The sequence below is a fragment of the Natrix helvetica genome (genome assembly GCF_964273705.1).
Source record: "Natrix helvetica genome assembly, chromosome: 1".
Lineage (NCBI taxonomy): Eukaryota > Metazoa > Chordata > Lepidosauria > Squamata > Natricidae > Natrix > Natrix helvetica.
The window spans coordinates 166,705,432-166,728,744 of record NC_138548.1 but is presented as its reverse complement, the minus strand read 5'-3'; the positions used below and the strand labels follow the sequence as shown (position 1 = coordinate 166,728,744).

The window sequence follows — 23,313 nt, the reverse complement described above, 5'->3', positions numbered from 1 at the left end:
CAAGCCTGTCAAAAAAAAAAGTACAGTATTTTTATCTGATTTTTCTTTTTTTAATGCTATCTTCCATTGAAACCAAAACCGCTTATTAAGCTGTCACTAGAATTTCAGGAATCAGAATTTTTACAAAACAGCCTAAGCGCGGTTACAATTATGCAGCTTTTCAAATCTGGTGCTCTTAAAAATCTATTGAACTGCAAGCGCCATCATCCCAAACTCCATGACCATATAAACTGAAAAATAGGGATTGTAATTCAACACTTGAGGATGATGCCAGGTCAGGGGAAGGCCAATCTGTAGCAATGACTAGGATTGGAAGAACCAAGTTTAGATTCATTTTCACAATCATTTACTGAGTGATGTTAGGTCATATTACCTCTTAAGCCATATCTCCATAATCAATTAAATCACTAGCCACACCTTTGGGTGTAGAAGCAAAACAACCCTAATATAACACTGATGTCTACATCAGGGGTTCCCAATGGCAACCTTAAGCCACGTGGACTTCTAACTCCCAGAATTTCCCAGCTAGCCATGTTGAAGTCCACACATCTTAAAGTTGCCAAGATTGGGAACTCCTGGTCTACATCACCAATCCCTACATAGCCTGTTTTGTGTCGGTTCTGACTCAGTGCCCAATGGCGTTATCCACTTTTGTAAGGCTGCATGTGGGCGTGTTTTCTCTTCTAACTTCTCTGTTCTCTGTCCAGAGCACATGCCAAGTAGAGGAAGTCCATCCATGAGTACCCCTTAAAAGGCATGCAAAATTAAGAAATGTGGGAAAGTGACCCGCAATCATAAACAGGTGTTTACAAAAATTTTAATACTGAGCATCACCAAACAATTCTATTTAACAGAGGTATGTAATTAGACACTCTTGGAGAGAAAAACAGCTCCAGAAGAGAGACTGCCAAACAGAAGTGTGACACTTTTCTTTTTCAGGGGGAAGTGAATGAGACTGGCATATGTATGTATGTATGAATATGTATGTATGTATACATACACACACACACACACACACACACACACACACACAGAGGTGTGTGTGTGTGTGTGTGTGTGTGTGTGTGTGTGTGTGTGTTCCAGCAGTGCTGGAACGCCTTGAGTGATTTCAACCAAACTTGGTAGACAGATGACTTACTCTCTGGAAACAAATACTGTGGGGTAAGACACCCCTAACACCTCTCAGGGTATGTGTTCTGTTAAGATACAGCCTGTTGTGCCTTAAAATGGTTTTTACTGTACTGCCTTAAAATAGCTTCTACTGTACAGCTCAGTGGAGTTGCTCAGTGGAGAAGCCTACTGTAACGGCTTCACAGTACTCCACAAAGGGGCTCCCTCTGGTAAAGGTGAAAATTCAGCATTAGAAATTAGGTTACTGGGGGCACAGGGAAAACATTTTTAACTAATTCAATTACCGCCAAAATCAGGGCTCAGGGAGAAGTTGCTCTTGCAGGCTTCATAGTCCACAGTTTCCCTCTGGTAAGGGGGAAAATCCAACATTAGAAATTATGTTTGTTCCGGACATTTCCCCCCTATAAATAAATACCTGGCCAATGTTGGGTTATCGGCTTGTTACCTATAAAATATACTCATCGTTATTTTCAGGATATGGTTGGAAGATAAAGGTTGTCTGATACAATTGTCCTCTACTCTGCAAAGAGTTCCACAAATTACTGTACACCTGTTTCCTAAATTGAACCGGAAAAAAGTTTTGCTGCTTCTCTTCTACCTTGCTGGAAGCCCAGAGAGAAATTGGTTTCAAAAATAGGTAGGTCTAATATTGTGATGGCGAAGCTATGGCATGCATGCCACAGGTGGCACGCGGAAGCATACTTGCCGGCACACCAGCCCTCGCCAGCCCTCTGCTCTGGATTTTCAGCCTTCCGGAGAGCTGGGGGAAGTCGTTTTCGCCCTCTCCAGGCTTCAGGAAAGCCTCCAGAGCCTAGAGAGGGCGAAAAACAGGTCCAATGGCCGAACTGGAAGTTCAGACATAAAGTTTTGTTTGGCCCGTTGGGCCTGTTTTTGCCCTCCCAAGGCTCTGGAGGGTTTCCTAAAGCCTGGGGAGGGTGAAAAACGGCCCAAGAGGCAAACCGGAAGTTCATTTCTGAACTTCCAATTGGGCCATTGGACCTGTTTTTCACCCTCTCTAGGCTCTGGAGGCTTTCCTGAAGCCTGGGGAGGGCGAAAATGCCCTTCCCCCGCTCCCAGGGGAGGCTGTTTTCATCCTCCCCAGGCTTCAGGAAAGTCTCCGGAGTCTGGGGAGAGCTAAAATCTCCCCTGTGCAGGGATCGCTCTCTCATGCGTGGTGGGTGGGTCGCTCGTGCATGCGCAGGTGGGTGGGCACGCACACACACACACACAGTTTTAGCATACCTTAAAAAAAAGTTAGCCATCACTGGTCTAATAGGAAGCACAGCACTAGCAGAGAAGACAAGGGCTGGAAAAGAAATAGCTGCAGTGGAGACTGGCTAAGCCTAAAAGAGACAGAGCATGATTATCACTCTTTTCTCCATTTAGGTAGGCATCAGAGCCGTGGTGGCGCAATGGTTAGAAGGTGGTACTGCAGGCTAATTCTGCTGACTGCTGACTGACAGCAGTTTGGTAGTTCGAGTTTCACCGGCTCAAGGTAGACTCAGCCTTCCATCCCGTCAAGGTGGGTAAAATGAGGACCCAGATTGTTGGGAGCAACAGGCTGACTCTGTAAACTGTTTAGAGAGGGCTGTAAAGCACCGTGAAGCAGTATATAAGTCTAAGTGCTATTGCCATTGCTATTGTTGCACAAACAGTATTGGAGACTGTGTGTGGAACTCCTGTGGATTGCAACTTGTTTGATGCTACACAATTACATTTTAAAATCTGTAAAAACTAATTTATGTTTGGGAGCCAGGTTTTCGTGGGCTACCTCTCTCGACATGGGTTACTTTTAAATCTGAAAAATGTCCAACTGGGTATGGAAAGATGAGGCGGGAGGGCAGATAAACTAATTTAAAAAAAAAATCAGAATCCCAATTTGAAGAGTTGCACACTACTGTTGTCAGCCAAAATTGTGTAGCTCTACCATAAATCCAGATTGGCTTCATTTGTTTTGTAATGTGCACACCAGGTTGTTTTCTCATTGGCTAGATGGAAGAAAGCATAGTAGAAAAGCCAGATGAGGAAACCATTCAGACAGACTACATTACAGGGGTGTCAAACTGGTGGCTCGCGGACCGGATGTGTCATGCGCAGACCACGCCTACCCCAGCTCTATGAAGGGAAAAAAGTCACAATATGTCACATGATGGCAATGTGACACCGCATGTTTGACACCGTGGACTATAAGGACCAACACTGTTGAACATCTGGATAGTAACAGGGCAGGCAGAAGTCACAGATTTAGTCAAGGACAGAGCGGGATGTTCTATTTGGATGTTCTTTTATGCTGATATTAGTTTGAAAATCCACAAAGAGGAGTGGGTGTCACTTGAAATCTGAAATAGGAAAATGACCAACTATTGTAGGGAGTGGGGTATGTTTATTCTAGTGCTCAAAATAAAAATATAAGACTGTTTCAATTATGGGCTGGGGTAAGATGAGGCTGCATCAGCAATGTTCCAGTTATCAAGGCAAACGAACAAAAGATCTCAACCTAACCTAATCTGGGTTGTTCTGGGAGGGAGGGAAGGTTTTTCCAATTGCACAGAATCCAATTCAGAAACCTCCCATGGAAGACATGATGAATGGTATTTGGAAACAAATTACGAGAGTTATACTAAACAAAATTACACTCGCATTGGATCATGCTGGAAATGGCATAGTCAATGACCTGTTTATTTCTCAAAACGTCGAGGCCCGAAAGAAGAGAAATCAGGTTCTTTGTAGTTAATCCACACATTTCAGGATAAATGCCTCCCGTGGAAATTACTAGACAGTTTAATATTCCAAAATCATGCAGGGAGGAAATAAAGCAAATGGGCTAGAGGAACAGATGATGTGGCTTTTCATTAATGTGGTCAGGAATGCATCATTAGTAAGGGGAAGCAGAATGTTTTCAGGTGGAAAATGGCATGATTTTTTTAAAGGCTTCTGTTCAAAGCCATTGAAAAGCCTTCCCAAGAAGGTGAAGGCATGGGAGAGAGCAGTTCCAGCAGGGAAGCCAAACTCACACATAGTCTTTTGATCAAGAGACTAAGTCAAAATCAAGTTGATAAACTGATGTGCCAAATATTTGGGAAGGCAAATTCTAGAATAAGAAAATACAGGGCCTCTTTTTCTCTTGTTAAAGAAAAGCATTTTCCCACCATGGGGGACCTCAAGATCTTTGAACTGTAAGTCATCCATCCCAGAAAATGCGATTGATGTTCACCTGAGGAAGGCTGGCTCCAATAGATCTGGAGAACACTGCATTAAGAGGCACTGTAACATTTTCTTGGGAAAAAAATCCAACTTGCTTCCTGTATTCCATGCTTATGGATCTCCCCCTACTGGGAAATCTGTTGATCATTCAATAGGGGCTCAAGTAAAGACACCAAACATCTTCATACTTAAATTTGTGCTACTGCATTCTTTTTTAGAGGTTCACCCACAAACCTATTTTTAAATTTTTCATACTATCTTATATAGTATACATTGAATGTATTTTATTCTCTTATGTACACTGAGAGCATATGCACCAAAGACAAATTTCTTGTGTGTCCAATCACGCTTGACCAATAAAGAATTCAAAATGACAATAAAGTTATTATTGTTCTGTTCTATTCTATTCTATTCTATTCTATTCTATTCATTATATAAACTAAGGATGCCTATTAAATAAAAAGACTTGACAGAATAAGGTTCAGTTTCTGGTGATTCCATGAGTCCATGTAGGTGGCCTAGAGAATGTCATACAAAGCTTATCATTACATCTTCCAGGATTTTTTTTCCAGCATGCCAGCATAGCCTAAATTTTCTGGTAGCCTCCTACCCAACTAGTGTTCTGCTAAAGTTGCCTTTCTTTCAAGCTACCCTATGTTTGTGGAAACCCTAACTAACCCACTGAAATAAATATCAGTGGATTCATTGGGGTTTCCTTAGAAATAGGGTTTTTCCTTCCTACCTTCCTTAGGACCTTCCCGACAATTGTGATGAACTGGAACAAAAGTTTGCTTGTATCTATCAGGTTGCTTTGACCAACTGTGCATCTTTGATCAAAAGCAAGAAATATGTAATGGGCTTTTGTAGTCAGTAGCATTCTGTTAGACACAGCTAACATTTGCAGTGCTCTTTATCACTCCAACAACTAAACATTAGCCCAAGAAGAAACTTGCCAGACTACTCATACTTGACATAAACACTTGTTCCTTTTGGTCAGAAAAAAATTAAATCAGGAACTTCCTGAAGATACCAACCTGCAGGAGGTTTGTTTATTGGTTTCTGTTCATAGCAGGACTATGAATTATCTTATGCTGCCCAGCAATCTTCTTTCAGCCTGATGCTCCAGATGTTTCATAGCAAGTTCTAAATTCCCTTACTAGCAAGTAGGTGATTGGTGTTCAACCCCACTCATGTGGAAAATAGCCAAATTTGAGAAAAATGTTCAAACAGAATTCTTCCATCAAAAGAAATCAGAGATAATAGAACTCTGATCATTGTATTTTCACTTGGCTGTCAAAAAGATAGGTACAGCTTTCTTCAATCAGTAGATCAAAAGGGATCTCGTAGTACGGTACATTTCGTAGTACAGTTTGGTGTGCGGGGAGTCCTCCACTCACAAGCATTAGTTCAATGACCATTCGAAGTCACAATACTGAAAAAAGTTATGACTGTTTTTCACACTTAAGACCATCACAACATCCCCATGGTCATGTGATCAAAATTCAGATGCTTGGCAACTGGCTCATATTTATGAAGGCTGCAGTGTCCCAGGGTCATGACAAACAAAGTCAGTGGGGAAGCCAGATTCACTTAACAACCTTATCACTAACTTGACAATTGCAGGGATTCACTTAACAACTGTGGCAAGAAAAGTCATAAAATGGGGGGGAGGGAAAACTCACTTAACAAATGTTTCCCTTAGCAACAGAAACTTTGGGCTCAATTGTGGTTGTCAGTCAAGGGCTACCTGTAGTGATTAAGCTAGAAACCAGGTGATCATGAGTTCTAGTTCTACCTTTGGTGCAAAGCAGTGGTGAGATTCAGCCAGTTTGCGCCACTTCAGGAGAGCCGGTGGTTAACTTTCTGAGCAGTTTGGTGAACTGGTTATTGGAAGAAATCATTAGGGCAGAGAACCAGTTGTTAAATTATTTGAATCCCACCACTGGCACAAAGCCAGCTGGATGACCTTGGGCCAGTCTCTCTCTCTCAGCCCTAGGAAGCAGGCAATCTTGCTAAGAAAATGGTAATTCCTGCAGTTGCTAGGAGTCAATATTGACTTAAAGATACCAAAAAAAGGTGTTTTGTAAAAAATCAGCAAAAGTACTAGAAGACTGCCAAAAGGCCAACAGTTTAACAATTTTCTGGTTAATGTTAAAATCCTAGATCAACTCAGATGCAGAGGTATAGTTTTTCATGGAGATAAGAAAATGTTTACCTTTGTTTTCTTACACCTGTTTGGCATCGAACATCCTAGAAAATTTTTTTAAAATTGTGCCAATCCAAACTCTGTCTTTCTCTGATTTCAATGAATCAGTATGGGCTGTATAATTCTAGGTACAGTATTATAAAGACAGATGGAAACATGAAGGGGACAGAAATTAGACACTGGATAGGTGGGCTGTGAACTATCCATCTCACCTGTGACAGTTACTTACCAGCAAGAGGGAAGTGGTGAAACGAGAGGTTGACTAAGTAGTGTGGAAGTTCAAGCTAGGGCAAGTACTTGTGTCATGACAGTGGAAGATGAACCTTGAAAGAGTCAGATGGATGGAACTGGGGCAGGAAGACAGACAGGAAGGAGGGAAAGTTAGGCTAGCAATTTGCTTTTATCGCCTTCTTTTGTGCAGGTTCTGCACCACCAGCCCAGTGATGATGGTGGCAAAAGACAAGCTTTTTAAGAATGACGGCTGTTTCCAATCAAAGGGACAACATCAAAGTCTAGGCGGATTATGATCCCCAAAGTAACTAGCTGTGACCACTTGTTTGCCATTATACAAAGGGACACTCATCTATATGGCCACATAAATAGGCTGTACTTGAGAATGAAGAAGGCTGGCTGAGGGTAGTTTAAATGGTTTCTGATTTAGTTAAGATGTGGAAATAGAGTATGATTAAGATCCTTTGTGGTGGTTTTATTGAGGCCGACATTCCTTTTTTTCTGAAAAAATTTACTGTAACCACACAGATTTGTATGTGGTAAAAAATGTAGATGACATAAATCTAGCTACACTGTTCTTATATTTTAGTATCAAGAGTCAGTTGTGCTGAAGATGCTGGCCTAAAAAACAGGAAACTGATTAGGCATGAAAGTTGCTGGGTGATTTGGGGCCTGTCACTCTTTCAACCTAATCTACCTGACTGGGAAAAACAGGAGGCTGAAGAATGAAGCATGCTTGGTACCTTGAAATTTTATTTTATTTATTTTATCTTATTTTTTATTTATTTTATACAGACACACACAATAATAATTGCGTGAGTATATAATAAAATAATAATAATAATAATAATTCCTTCACATGTGTCATATAACAATTACCAACCCAATCAGTGTCATGCAGTGGGATGTGGGGTACACTGGTTGGTGAAAGTGGGAACTAAAGTCCAAAGCACCTTTCAGACACCAGGTTGAGAAGGCTATTAATATGGCTGGCTTGGCTATTAATTACACAAGAGTCCCAATTCAGCCCTAAGGGATTTGCTTTCATAATGTTTTGATTGATAAACAATTGTGTGACTTCAAAATGAGTCCAATATCCTCCTTTAGCAAATTAGTTTAGGACTGAACCCAGAAAAATGGGGAAACCCATACATTTGAGTTTACTCAGAAGGAAGTGTTATTGGGATTCATTCTCGTAGTTCTGAAGGTTTGAACCTCAACCCTGTATGTTTTCTTGCAGATAAAAGTTTGCAGTTCAATAGTGCTGAATACAATTACTGGTATTAAACCATGGATTGTTTTACTATAGTTTATTGAATAAACTATAATTGACTGAATTCATGAACATGTGAAGTCACATTCACAAACAGTAATATAGAAAACCACAATGCCTGGGTTCATGTCCCATGTTAAACCAGGAGCAAATCAAGAAGGTTCTCATTTATCACGAGTGACTCCATCCTTAGGTGGACAATCAGAGTCTCTACCTGTCAGCAAGTCTCACAGAGTTCCACAGGCCTTACTTCCAAGTAAGCGTGCAGAGGGTAACCTTATATCGGGTAACCTTCTATCGGGTGCGTTTCAAGGTTTTGATAACAATCTTTAAAGCGCTCCATGGCTCAGGACCTAGTTACTTGTGGGATCGTATTCTGCCCCATACATCCCTGCGACCAATCCGCTCACACAGAGAGGGCCTCCTCCAGGTGCCGTCCACCAGACAGTGTCGAGGGGCGGCGCCTAGGAGTAGAGCCTTCTCTGTGGCGGGCCCAGCCCTGTGGAATGACCTCCCTCCGGATATTAGGAATACCTCTGACCTCCGCTCCTTTCGTGTAAAGCTCAAGACCCACCTTTTTCAAGTTGCTGGCCTGGCTCAACTTTGATCCAACTATATCGCTCCTGACGGGTTTTTTTTATTTGGGGTATTTTAATTGCATTCAATTTATTTAGGGGTTTTTAAACATTGTGTTTTTACTTGTTTTTATCTATCACTTCACCTCCTCCTTGCATATGTCGTGTATATGTCTTGGTATATGTTTTGTTATATGTATGTCGATATATTTATTTCCTATGTTTTGTTGTACGCCGCCCCGAGTCCTTCGGGAGAGGGTGCGGCTAAGAAATAAATATTTTATTATTATTATTATTATTATTATTATTATTATTATTATTATTATTATTATTATTATTATTATTATTATTATTATTATTATTATTATTATTATTATTATCATCTCTAGATGAGGGCCAAGAAATACAAACTGCATTGAAGCCAGTTCCTCTGCTTCAATTTTTCTATTTTTCCCCTTGAAATACAGCCGCAGATGTAAGTTGTTGATTTTTTTTAGAAGGCTGAGAACACAGAGACTCTGATAAAACTACGATTCCCAGGATTCTTGAGGTTTCGATCTGGGAGGAGTTTGACTTGGTTGCCATCGAGGATTTGGACAGATTGCGTGGACGACTGCGACCCACCACATGTTTATTGGACCCGTGTCCCTCCTGGCTTGTACTGGCATCCTGGGAGGTTACACGAGACTGGCTCCTGGGCCTAGTGAATGCTTCGTTGGGCGAGGGGTCCCTCCCGGCCGCCTTGAAAGAGGCGGTAGTGAGACCCTTGCTCAAGAAGCCTTCCCTGGACCCTTTGGAGCTAGCCAATTATCGTCCTGTCTCCAACCTTCCCTTTTTGGCGAAGGTTGTAGAGAGTGTGGTGGCCTACCAGTTCCCACGACATCTGGAGGAAAATGATTATCTAGACCCGCGCCAGTCCGGCTTCCGCCCCGGTCACAGCACGGAGACGGCCTTGGTCGCGTTGGTGGATGATCTCTGGAGGGCCAGAGATAGAGGCTGTTCCTCTATCCTGGTCCTATTAGACCTCTCGGCGGCTTTTGATACCATCGACCATGGTATCCTGCTGCGCCGGCTCGAGGGGCTGGGGGTCCGGGGCACCGTCTTGCGGTGGTTCGGCTCCTTCCTTTCTGACCGGACGCAGCGTGTGTTGACAGGAGAAGAGAGGTCGACCCTACGCCCCCTTACTTGTGGGGTGCCACAGGGGTCGGTCCTCTCGCCACTCCTGTTCAACACACATATGAAGCCGCTGGGTGAGATCATACGTGGTTTCGGGGTGGGATACCATCTGTACGCTGATGATACTCAGCTGTACTTTTCCACCCCGAACCACCCCAACGAGGCCATCGAAGTGATGTCCCGGTGTGTGGAAGCCGTACGGATCTGGATGGATGACAACCGACTCAAGCTCAACCCTTCCAAGACGGAGTGGCTGTGGGTACCAGCCCCCCGGTTCAGCCAATTAATTCCATCATTGGCCATTGGGGGCATTCATCTTGCCCCCGTGGAGCGGGCGCGCAATTTGGGCGTCCTCCTGGATGCCCGGCTGTCCATGGATGACCATGTGACAGCCGTGGCAAGGGGGGCGTTCCACCAGGTTCGCCTGGTGCGCCAATTGCGCCCCCTACTGGACCGGGATGCCTTGCGCACAGTCACTCATGCGCTGGTGACGTCTCGCTTGGACTACTGTAACGCTCTCTACATGGGGCTTCCCTTGAAATGCACCCGGAGGCTTCAGTTGGTCCAGAATGCAGCCGCGCGGGTAATTATGGGGAGTACTAGGTACTCCCATGTGACACCGCTCCTGCGCGAGCTGCACTGGCTTCCTGTGGTCTATCGGGTGCGTTTCAAGGTTTTGATAACTATCTTTAAAGCGCTCCATGGCTTAGGACCTAGTTACTTGCGGGATCGTATTCTGCCCCATACATCCCTGCGACCAATTCGCTCGCACAGAGAGGGGCTCCTCCAGGTGCCGTCCGCTAGACAATGTCGTGGGGCGGCGCCTAGGAGTAGAGCCTTCTCTGTGGCGGGCCCAGCCCTGTGGAATGACCTCCCCCCGGATATTAGGAATACCTCTGACCTCCGCTCCTTCCGTATTAAGCTTAAGACCCACCTATTCCAAGCAGCTGGCCTGGCTCAACTTTGATCTAACCATATCGCTCCTGACGGGTTTTTAACCGGGTATTTTAATTATATTTAATTTCTAGGGGTTTTATATTTTGTATTTTAATTGTTTTTATCAATCGACCTCCTCCTTGTGTATGTCTCAGTGTATGTTTTTGCTTTATGTTTGTTTTGTTTACATATTTATTTCGTATGTTTTGTTGTACGCCGCCCCGAGTCCTTCGGGAGAGGGTGCGGCTAAGAAATAAATATATTATTATTATTATTTATTATTATTCCCAGGTCCGTAGACTGTTTTTCCGAAGGTGGTTTAGGCACGAAGCTGCAGGGGCTCAAGAGAAATGCCATCTTCGTCGAGTCCCCCCCGCCCGCTCCCGATCTCCTAAGTGATAATCGCGGATGGGATTATTTGGAGGAGATGCAGGCGTCGCGCTTCTTTAAGAAGCCAGGCCCCCAAAGAAAGCCGTTTCTATGGCCGGCTGCGCAGCGCTCCTTTGAGGAGCTGCTGTTTCTGCCGTGGCGGTCAGCCGGATCCCGGGGCCGGTGGTCGAGCCAGGCCGCAGCGGCTCCTGCTCTCTCTCTCTCTCGGGGGGCCGAGGGAAAGGCTTCAGACCCAGACGCTGCAGGCTTGTCCTATAGCGCCTTCTCCTGGACAAGAGAAGGGACTCCTAGAGCAAAAGGCAGGCGGTGGGGAGGGGGCCGGAGGTCTCCTTGGTGCTGGGTCGCCCGTCCTTGCAGGAGGGGCCGGAGAAGATATTGGCAAGTCTTGGCGGCGGTGAAGAAATAATTAGGAGCCTGGGAAGAAAGCTGCATTCCCACCTAGGGCTTTCCTAACTCAAATCAGGGCAACTATTGTGGGGAAGACCTATTTCTTAGAAAGGTTTCCGAATTACACAGCACCGCGTGGTAGAGAAGAGAGAGATTAGGGGCATTTTAGACACGAGCAATGGTTAGTGTGGCAGCGTTCGCGCCATGCCCCCCTCCTCCCCTTGCATCGGAGTGGTAGCTGAACGCTTCTGCCACCCACATTCTTGATTCTCGCCTGCCACCGCAGGCATTACACGGTCCCCTTCCAAAAGCTAGAAGGGCGCCCCCAGCAGAGGTCGAGAAGGAAACACGGGGCTGAGCTGCTTTGTTGCCTGGGTGGGATGGCCAAGGCGGAAGAGGGAAAAGCTTTGGCGATTTGCTTAAGGCACGGCGCAGGCACGTCCGCAGGACCCGGTTGGAGGAAAAAGCAAGGAAAAGAGCAAGAGAAATGGGCCAGTCGAGGTTGGGCCCTTTTCCAATGCGCTTCTACTAGCTCTTATCTCATTTTGTGGAATGAGAAGACATTAAATTCTGGGCTTCAGTGATGTCCCCCTTTTGTGCAGCGTTTCTCAATCCAAAGGTGCCTTTCATTTACAGAACTCAAGGTAATAAGCAGCTCTCAGTTGTGCCTTTCCCTTTGTTCTCACAACAACCCTGTATAGGGATTGAGGGACTAACTAAGGAAACATAGGAATTGGCCCTTCACGACTGGTCACAATTTGAATCTGGGTCTCCTGGTCTCAAACCACTGATCAGGGCCAGGCACTGGATGTTTTTTACCTTTGTTCAAGTGAAGGAAATCTTGTCGCTTAGTCCAGGAGTCACCAACCTTTCGAACCTCAGAGACCACTACATTCATAATTTTAAATCCCGTGGACTACTAATATGATTTTTTTAAAACATAAAAAGTATTTGGTGCAATATAAAAAATGCAAATAATTTTTCTATGGACCATCAAAATGACCAATGGCTTAGTCAATTTCTGAGGCAGATTGGGATGGGCTTTTTTTTTTTTTAAAGGAACTGCTATCAAAAATACCAAGGTAAAAGGTATCAAATTTCCTACAATAAGCCTTTCTCATTCCATTGTATCTATAATAATAGTTTGGTATTTGTTCCCATTTCATTCTCATAAATGTTCCTAATGTAATCCTACTCCTGTATAGTTACAAGGTAGAGCTGTAATGATACAGTCACTTGTCATCCCCCCTTACAATACCATATAAGAAAAGGGAACCAATGGTCTACCACATTTGTTGAACTGCAGTTCCCAGCATCCCCCATAATTAGCAGCACTAGCAAGGGTTGCTGAGAATTGTGGTTCAACAGCAGCTAAGGAGCCACAGATTCCCCACCCCTGCTGGGCAATCCCTGCAGAGGACTGCAGAGGGTCTTTATCTTGAATGCCATCCACACAATTTCCTGGACTCCACTGGAAAGCTTTGAAATGTGGTGGGCATAATAACATTGTTAGAGATTATTATTTTGCCTCCCTACTAACTCAGCACTCATTGGGGAAGGGTTTTTGTTAATTTGCTTCCTAGATGCCTTGACCATTCAAGAAAGTAACCTTGCCTTGAACAGTTTTGGCTTCCTATATTGTGCTAAGCCAGGTGTTCGGCTTTGTATGAGTTGTGTGCAAACAAAGCCATAATGATCAAGACATTAAACCAGGGTTTATGGTTTATTGTGATTTGGGAACCAGAGGGCAATGTTCCGTCAAACAGCAGTTAAAGCAAACTTCATCTAAGAGCAAGGTGTGAAACGATCTAAAAATGTGGAACACAACAGACAACTGAGAAGCAACAAAGTGCTTCCAAAAGAAGGTAAGTCCCAGCATTAATTACGAAGAACTGAGCCCAGTGCCCGATTTCCTCTCTTCAAAAGCCCATCCTGGTTTTCCTTCAATTCTGCCCCCCCCCCCAAGTTAGGAACACAAACGAACGTCCTCCCATTCACATTTGTTTTATTGTGGGTAGTTTTCCCCCTCGTGCTGCTTCCTCTTTAGAAGATAATGGAAAGGGGGGGGATACCCCCTCTCCTATCCCAATTACTGTATAAGTACCAATTCGAATATAACTCCTCGTTAGGAAAATAGTAGTTTTCACAATGCAAAGTGTTTTAATGTTCTCTTATTATCTCTGGGGTGGGTGCATTTTTCTATCTTGTACCCATCGACCAAATGAAGTGTTTATGGCGACTCCTCCCCCCACTTCACTTCCTGTTTTTTAGCTCTAACACTCGCTGTAGCTGCATTCAGTGCCGCAATGCAGTAGAGCTGTAAATACCTTTAACAGCTGCCTGCCAACCAAGGAGTGAAATACTGTCTTTGTTCCGAATCTCTCTCTCTCCCCCCCCCCCCAATCCCAGCTCCAGGATCTCATAAAACAGCCCACCAGAAATACATTTCTCTCAGAAATCACACAAACACAAATCAGTTCAACAAGAAGCCATGAAACGAACGAATGAATATGTGTGTGTGTATGTGTGAACACACACACACTCATCTTGCAGGATTACCATTAATATGCACACAACTAGTGGTTTAAGTGTTATTTTTGCCCTCTTTGCTTCCCATACAAAACATCTGCAACTATAGGATCATTAAGAATGAGTGGTTTTATGTCGTACAAATTACCCTTTACACAAATCCTTGATGTGGCTCTCCTCCCCATTTTTTATATTTTAATTTTAGGCAGCTATTAAACTATTTTCTTCTTCTTCTTTTTTGCTTGATTAGCAAGGCTTCACTTTCTTAATACGCGGATGTTATAAATTTTCTTTGAAAAATGAATAGAGCTTGACAGCACTGGATCCTAAGAAATACATTTGTACAATTTTTGACATTTCTTAATAGAACTTAAAATCAGAGGAGTCTGGTAGCATTCTTTCCAACTAACAAATACCATATTTTTTTGAGAAGAAGCAAGCCATGTCAAAGATATTTGCTAACTACTTTTTTTTAAAGGGGTGGGACTGGCCTGAAATCAATGGAATTTCTTTCACTGGAGGGACATGTCCAGAAACAGGAATTTGATCCAGAGTCTTGTCAATTTAGCCTATTAATTAGTTTGTATTATGTATCCCAATATAGTTTCTTTCCATCTCCTAAATTTAGATAGGAAAGAAGAATTACTTTTATTTAAATACTAATCTTAATTGGGTTATGTATTGAGACAGATTTCCAGCTGAAAACCCCCATTGCGAAAGGAATGAGAACAATAAGATTTCAGGAATTGAATCCTAAATACCTCTAGCTAAGGTGTGTATTGTGTCATCAATGCAGCTACACTAAACTCAATTCCAATGGCTAGAGTTAAGGGGGAGGAGAGATGTTGTATAGCAGAAGAAAAAGTGGGCGGACTTCTCTAATCACAGATGAATATTATTGTTTGTAATGCTTTGCCAATCTCAGATATCAATGGGAGCCATTACGATATGCAGTAATCCTACAATCACCTTGCACTTTGGGCTAGAGTTTTTAATGATGTTTTATTCTTCCATCTAGAATGGGTGCTAATATTTAGAAAGTGGTGTTCTACAAAAGTAATTAAAATATGTATTCAACTGAATATACATTCCCCTTAATAATTCAAGAGAAGAGAAACATTACACACTTTATATTTTTCAGCATCAACTACAAAAAAGAGGATTATTCCTATCACTCTGGTTGGTTATTGAGCCATTAAACATTTTATAATACAGTATTTGTGTATAAATTCAGAAATAATACAAATCTAGCAATTACACAGTGCACATTTGCTTTTCAATGAGATAATAAATAACAGACTTTGGGGAACTGTATTAATTTTATTTAGGAATATATAGAAAAATAAAACATTTTCCTTACCCAGGCAACAATGCAGAACCTATCATACATTGCAAAGAATGAATCATTTAAAAAGTAAAAGACAATAACATTATTGGGCAAATGTAATATATTGTCTGCAATCTTACCTATATTTATTTAACAAAAAGCCTTACTGAAATAACTTACTTACACATATCAGAGATATAGCTGGAAAAAAATTCATTCTGCTGTTATTATGAACACAACAGATCTTCCAATACATGCATATACACACCCACCCACAGTTCATTCATTAAGCCGTAGGCTGTAAAGCATATTCGTAATGTCTGAATCCTAAATGTGTGTATATTTAGATGACCACAATGGATATCATTCATACCTGTGCCATTTTTCCCATTGCACTGTACCATTGAAATCTGTTAGGATTTTCAGTGCAGATCAGATTTGCAGGATTGTATATTATAGGACAGTTTAATTGCTCTGCTGAAAATACATGCATTCAAGCGAGCAAGCAAAAGAAACAAAAAAGAAGCAAGATCCCAGTTTTTAAAAGTGGCCAGGAATTCTCAACATTGTCTGGAGAGAATCTTATGAACGCCCCCCCACCCCCCCACCCTATACAAAAGAAACCAGAAATGTAACGCGAACCTGGGCTGTCGTTTTCTGCCTTGCGAGAGAAGGGAGGGTCGAGCTGTCGAGACATCTCGGCGCGGCTACTCCGATCGAAAAGAGACGTTTAACTCAGTCGGAGGGATTCCCGCACCTAAGCTGCCAGAGGACCTCTCTGGCTGGCGCATGAAGCGCAATCGCCCTGCAGCAAAAGCAAACCTGGGTGCAAGCCGCACCTCAGGTTTGCGCCTTCTTAGGGACCCGGATGAGACAGGGAGGGGAGGGGAGGGGAGGGAGGGGGGGAGGGAAGGAGAGCCACCTGTTGCTCATTAGACGCTGGAATTCTACGATTAGTAGACCAAACATTAAGGGGGGGGGGGTTGTTCTAAAATGGGGAAGAGGGGGTGGTGGAAGAGAGGAAGCCGCAGAGGAGGGAATTCAATGAGGCTTTCTTTCTTTCTTTCTTTCTTTCTTTCTTTCTTTCTTTCTTTCTTTCTTTCTTTCTTTCTTTCAGGAATCGCTCTGGTTCTTTGTGGGTTTGCCCGCTGATAGTTTTATTATTATTATTATTATTATTATTATTATTATTATTATTATTATTATTATTATTATTATTATTATTATTATTATTATTATTATTATCGAGCTTCTCCGAGGCTCAGCGCACTTCACAAAGCCGCTGAAGCCCCGTCGAGGAGAGGCTCAGGTGGGTCCGAAGGGCAGGGAAGCCTCCGTAGGGGGCAGGCAGGGGGCACAAAAGGCGCCGACGGGGCAGTTGTCCCACCTCTCCCTTCCTTCCTCCCGGCTACCGTCCTACTACTACTAACTGCAGGGCGCAGGGTGGGTGCTTGTTCTGTCGGGCTTTCCCTCCCCCCCTCTCCTTCCACTTTCTTTTATGACTTCTGGAGTGGCGTCTCCAAGCGCCGAAAGGGAAAGGGAAGCCCCCGCGGCGAGAGTCAGACACGAAAACGAAAGGACTTCCTTACCCGATGGCTGCCAGGTCGGAGCGGCGAGGACTCCGGGCGCGTCCCTGTAATCCATTGCGAGGCGCCTCAGGTTCGGGAGCCGCCTCCAGTTATAACCTGAAGAGGCGGCAGGCGCCGGCGGGCAGGCAGGTAGGGCGTGAAGGAAACGGAGCTTTTGTGGCCAAGCTGCCCCGCTGGCTAGGCTCGCCGCCCGCCCGCCACCGCCGACGCTCCCCGCCCACCCGTCTTGCCCGCACTCCGCGCCTCGTCCAAAGGGTGGCAAAGGCGAGGAGGGCGGACTGGCTGGTTGAAGGGGAGCGTTGGGGACGGAGGCTTGCAAAGAAACAAACAACAAAAAAGCCCTTCCCCGGTTCGGTCGGATCGGCGAGCCTAACCAGCCGGAATGCGCCACACATCGGAGACAAAGGTTGGGAAAAGACGGGGGGTTGAGGCGCTGGGAAAGGAGGATGCAGGGGTGAAATTCGCCAGGGAAATCAGGCGGAGGGGGGGAGAGGGGAGGGGGGAAAGAGGGCCCGGAGAGCCAGCAGCCCTCGCACATGACCAGGCGCAGCCAATGACGCGCCCAAGTCGGTCGTAAAAGGTCTATTACCGAGCTGTAAATTTTCTTCAAACAAAAAGGAATTTACTGCAATTCCTTGCGGATTTTTTTTTTAGCTCGGGCCGCTGCAACTGCCCCCCCCCACACCTCCCACCCCCAGTAGAATACGTTTTCCTCCTTCCCTCCCTCTGCCTCCCTCTCTCTTTCTCTCCTGCTCCCGCCATGGCGCTTTCCTGCTCTCAGCTCCACCAGAACCGCGTCCGAGGCCTGAGAGAAGAGTGGCTGCTGACTGGGCCTGGATTGCGCAGTTTAGAAAGAGGGAGGGAAGCCAGAGGGGAGGTCTGTAGAGCCAAGCTTTCCAGAGGAGTCTCCTTCTACGCTGGATTTTCCTCATTCAGGCCCAGTTGGAAGCGGCACACATCCCTGGCTTGTGTGCCAGGCGAAGCTGTCTGTCTCCTTAGCCCTAACCCTTCCTTCCTGGCTAAGCGGTTCTGGCAGGCCTCTGAAGGTAGAAAAACAGGCCCCTAACTTGTTCTTGTCCCGTTTTCCAAATGTGGGAGATCCTTTCACATCAAAACATGGGTCGGTCATCTATCTATCTATCTATCTATCTATCTATCTATCTATCTATCTATCTATCTATCTATCTATCTATCTATCTATCTATCTATCTATCATCTATCATCTATCTATCTATCTATCAATCATCTATCATCTATCTATCTATCATTTATCTTTCTTTCTTTCTTTCTTTCTTTCTTTCTTTCTTTCTTCTTCTTTCTTTCTTTCTTTCTTTCTTTCTTTCTTTCTTTCTTTCTTTCTATCTCTCAATTTGGAGTACAGTGTTGGAATTGCTGTTCGGGCAGGAGCAGGGCTCCTCCTTGAGAAAGGGCTACTTCTAGCGGAGATGCCTAAAGCAACTTTCTTGGGGGGAACAAATAAAAATCACAGGCCCTCACAACTCCTTTTCTGGCTGCAGAAAATGGCTTTCTCCAGAGAGGCCTTGTGGGGATCCAGTTACCTTGCAGCATGGAGAAGTGCAGAACTCCAAAGAAGTAAGAAAGAATGCACCAAGAATTGCCAAAAAGAAAAAAGAAAAGGGAAACCACTGGCTTTCCAAAGCTCAGCTGAATCTGGATATATGACTCCGCCACAGTGACTTGTTCCTCTATTCTTTCTTGGGGAATTAGCCATACAAAAACCCCTCCTCTTTTTTTTTAATCGCCATTGCCTAAATCTTGTTGCATTGGGCACTGTTTATGTACAGTGGAGTGAAATAAATCTTTTAGCAATTGTTGACTGCAATTATTGACAAGTCGGTACACGATTCTATTCAAAAAGAAAAAAACACCTAAAAACGAAATCTTAATTGTTGTTGGAAATGACTATTTTTATGTGGACATAAAGTAGGATTGAAATCTAAAAGACTTTCTTCTAAGGAAGATGTTAAGGCTGGAGAGGGCAGCGAAAGAAATCATTATATTCACTGCCCTAGATCTAGAAAAGCAAACAAGTGAAATTCGCTGTACTAAATGTTTTTGCCTCTTGCTGTAAACCCATTAATGCTTTCTCTCTGTGTGTGAAGTTGTATGAAATAAAAATTTATGGGTCATGTGGTGGAATTGGTTTATGAAGTGGGCTGTAGAAGGCAAGAGGCCATTCTGGCAAATTTGTGCACGCTTGGGTTTTGCTCCCAAATCAGTAACACAAACAGATTCAGTTTCCATGTTTAAAATGCAGATGTGTCACCTTGAAGGGCTATATAGTCTCTACTTCCAAAATGGCTGCTACCTTCAAAGAAAGGACACAAAGGGTGGTGTTGCTTTTGATGCCAATTTTTAGACTTGCCATGAAGAGGAAGCCCCGCTTTGGGGGTGATTTTTACTATAGAATGCTAAAGAAAAGCGACACTTTACAGTTAGCAAAAAAACAGCAAAGAATAAGACTTTCCTCATTCAAAGCATCCTCCTTTAATTTTGAACTAGCTTTGCCTAAAAGTGAGTTTGTTCAACTTGGAAAAAAATGGGTGTCTCCTTCAGTTAAGGTGCTGCCGGTTGTATGAAATCTCCAAAATCCAACACAGACACACCAGCCCCCCTCCCCCATTGATTCTCCAAATAATCCTGCTTTCATGCATATATTAACCTGGAATTAAGTTTTCCCTCACCTTTCAGGACTTAACTTTCTGAGGAAACTGTACTTGTAGAAAGCCTGTATTGCAACATTCAGCTTGGTCTTGCTGTTCTCCAGCAAGATATATTTCATCTCTATTTTATGATTATTATTTTTAGATTTAATATAGACATCCACCATCAGCTCCGGTGGACTCTGGGTGGCTTACAAAATACAATACTAATTTAGAACAATTACAAATATTTACTGCAGACTGTTCATTGTTTAATATGTACACTTAGAACAAATGCGCTTTTTCCTTTGCCAGGTTTTTGGGCTGCTTCCCTAGACTTAATCTGTATAAGTTAAGAGCAGAATGACCAGCAAGGCGTTTTGCCGCATTTATGCAAATTCCTGCACCAAATCCTCTGCTTTGCAGTTTTTGCCGCAGACCCTTCACGTGGATGAGCTCCCCGGCCTGCTACTATAATGCTGAAAATATGGGGGGAGGGTGTTTCAGGCTGGGAGGGACCCTTTGGATCCAAGAAAGAGCCTAGCTAGGCTAATGGTTCAGCAGATAGTCCATAGAGCAAAGACCTCTCTGTGTGCAACATTCATTCAAGCCCAGACTAGGTTTCTTAAAAGAAAACAAAATATACGGTTGGGGGGGTGGGGGGTGGGGGGAGCTTCTATACACAAGTTAGGAAAAAGCAGCTCTTAAGTGACAGAAATGGTGTGTGGGGGGGTGATACACAGGGTGATGACCTTCAGTTTCTTAAGTTTTCAAAAAACTGTTGAGGTGTACCATATCACAAAGGTTGCCAGAGACTGTTCTCTGCTTGCCTTTTAGCATTTTGGGGGACTTCTAATCTTTGGAGGAGGGAGGGAGAAGAGACAGAGGAAGAAGATAGTGACTTTTTAAAAAAATATCTTGGTTAGCTCTGCAACAAGAAGACAATTCCTATGGGCTAGTTTGTTCTTGGTTTCAAAAAGATGTAACCCAGATTCACTGTATGGAATGCTGCTTTCTATGTACCGGTCAGTTGTAAACCTATCCCTTTCAACTACCGATTTCTAGATACAGTGGATGAGACCCATATTCCCCACTGCCAGCTGTGGTTGATAGGTGCAGGAATTCCAAAGACAGGGCTGTGAATTGCTTGGGGAAGCACTATTCTAAACAATTATCTTGGAGCTGTGAAACGAAAAAGAAAGCTGTTCAGAGGACAGACTTCTGAACCACAATCAACCAGGGGCTTCTTGATGGAGAAAGCTCTTTGTTTAGCTTAGCTGCATCTCTAAGGTGCAAAAGCATCCTGTTTAAAATTGTCAAGAGAATACTAATGGTTTCTTCACTGGGCGATGTGGAAAAAATACAATTCCTCATTAAAGGCTATAAGTGCTAGCTTGGACTACATCATACAATTTCATTGAAATAAATGGAGATTGATAGGATAAGAGTTGCCATAGATATGAAAAGGTGCTGTTTTATATTTCTTTCTTGGATGGTGGGAAAGATGGATCTCCCCACGGGTGAGTGAGGCGAATTATGCCGGAGAAAATAATGTAAAATAAAACAGTTGTGTACAAGTTTACAAACCAGAAAAAAAGCAGGGTAGGAGACCAATCCCTCTCAGTAATTCTATTGTAAATTATAAATTTGGGATGTGTGTGTGAGTTATTTGTAAAAATAATAAAGGCAGGATACAAATAAAAATAAATACTCAATAAATGCACACAAGCAAACTCATTCCATTTTCTAAATAGAGGAGGAAGAGGAAATGAATTCACCCAAGAGAGATTTAAGCAAATTCTAGAGGAATCTATAAACCTTCTACTCTACCTATTATCTACAAACATGACACACACACAATGGCCACACACTCCAGCATAGAGGAAAGTTCTCTGAAGGTGCTTAAAGAGGCTCCTCTCTTTCTATGAGATATGGGGGCTGCTACAGACCTGTGAGTTTAGTTGTTACTAGCTGCAGTCTGCACCTTAGTTATGGCAACAGCATGGTAGTTAAAAGCCTGAGCTGCAGAATCTTCAACAAAAACCACTTCCAAATCTTGACCCAGTTATTCTAGAATTCTTTAGACGGTTTTAGGTAAACTAGCCTCCCCCTTTCACACCTCAATAACAAGGATCCCACCATGTTGGTCCCTCTGAGGAGGCTGTTGTAAGGCTTTCAGAGAGAAGGTCTATAGGAATGTCCTTGCTGTTGCTAGGACCGCCTCCTCAACTTTCCTTTGTTTCTGATTCCGCAATCAGCCTTCTGAACATCTCCATATCTTCCTAGATATAGACCAGCATGCTTGGGCTGCTATTTACAAGAAGAAAAGAAAAAAAGATACTGCACCAATCGATCCAAATGAAAGCACCACTCCCAAAATGAAGATAATCCCAGCAGATTGAGCCTAGTAGCCAGAATGACTGAGCACGACATAGATAGATAGATAGATAGATAGATAGATAGATAGATAGATAGATAGATATAGATAGATAGATAAATAGGTAGGTAGAGAGGTACAGAGGTAGGTAGGTAGGTAGGTAGGTAGGTAGGTAGGTAGGTAGATAGATAGATAGATAGATAGATAGATAGATAGATAGATAGATAGATAGATAGATAGATAGATAGATAGATGATAGATAGATAGATTTTGGAAATACCCAGATTAAAGATAATCCCAGCAAATCTCCTATTTAGTCAGAACGACTAAGAAAGGCAAGTGTTTATAAATAGGGAATAACAGATATCTGAATGAGTTATTAATAGGAAAATTAAATAAGAATCATATTTCTAAGAAAGCTTCTATTTCACTCTGAACTGTAAAAAAAAAAAAACCCACATATGCGCATGCAAGTTTGATAGATTGTATGTGGATAGCACACTGGGTGTGTAACTAGACGTCCTTTTCCAGATACCCAAATCCAACCTTTTGTCTTTAAGAAGATCCGGTGGGAACTTGTGGTGGTGGCCAATACGTGAGCACAAACTAGCCAACTTCATTTTAGCCAAGCGTATTGTTAGTAAAAGCAGCCCAGGGTCTGGTTCGGCGGCTCATGCAAATGCAGAACATGGTGTTCATTTAGTAAGCCATGGCTAACAACAACCAACCTTGAATAAGCCTGCGCTTAATGTTGCAAGGGCTCCTTTATTGGAGAGAAAGAGAAAGAAAAAGAAAGAAAGAAGCGTGCATTTAAATTTATATGCCCACATTCCTTCTCAACAATATGCGAGAATGCACAATACTCATTCTCAACAATATGCACGAGAATGTACAATGTCCATTCTCAACAATGGAGGTGAGAATATACACAATAGCCATTCCCAACCGCGGACTTATGCAGAAGGAACATTGGGTGTAAAAGAACGGTCTGGGTAGCCCACGGTTTGTGGGAGAAGTCAGCCTTGGCTTTTGGGCCTTTCGCTCTCTCCCAAACCCGAGGAAATCGGCGCTCGCTTTGAAATCCCATGAAAATCAATCGGGAGCTGATCTTCGCACTCGCGTATCCGGCAGGAATCTAGGAGGCTTTGCGTGGACAGTGGGGGCTCCGCGGCCTGCCGGACAGAAGCCTGGCGGCCTTAATACTTTGCTGCCTTCAACTGGGCGCTAATCTAGCTGGTCTTTCCAGCGTGCAAGCACAGCGAAACGCGTTTACCTGAAGCCACGTGAAACAAAACAAAACGGGCTTGCCCTTCCTCCCC

General features: G+C 43.5%; 1 protein-coding gene across 2 annotated transcripts in view; it reads right to left on the bottom strand.

Annotated features, from left to right (window-relative positions):
* The window catches only part of HOXD3 (homeobox D3), a 61,993-nt gene extending 44,917 nt beyond the window's left edge, over positions 1 to 17,076 (bottom strand). Inside the window, exon 1 of one of the 2 annotated variants that reach the window (XM_081951285.1) lies at positions 16,008 to 17,076. The gene's annotated coding sequence lies outside the window, so the exon portion shown is untranslated. The remainder of the gene's footprint in view (positions 1 to 16,007) is intronic. The other variant, XM_081951286.1, reaches the window with a different exon arrangement.
* Between the last annotated feature and the right edge of the window lie 6,237 nt (positions 17,077 to 23,313).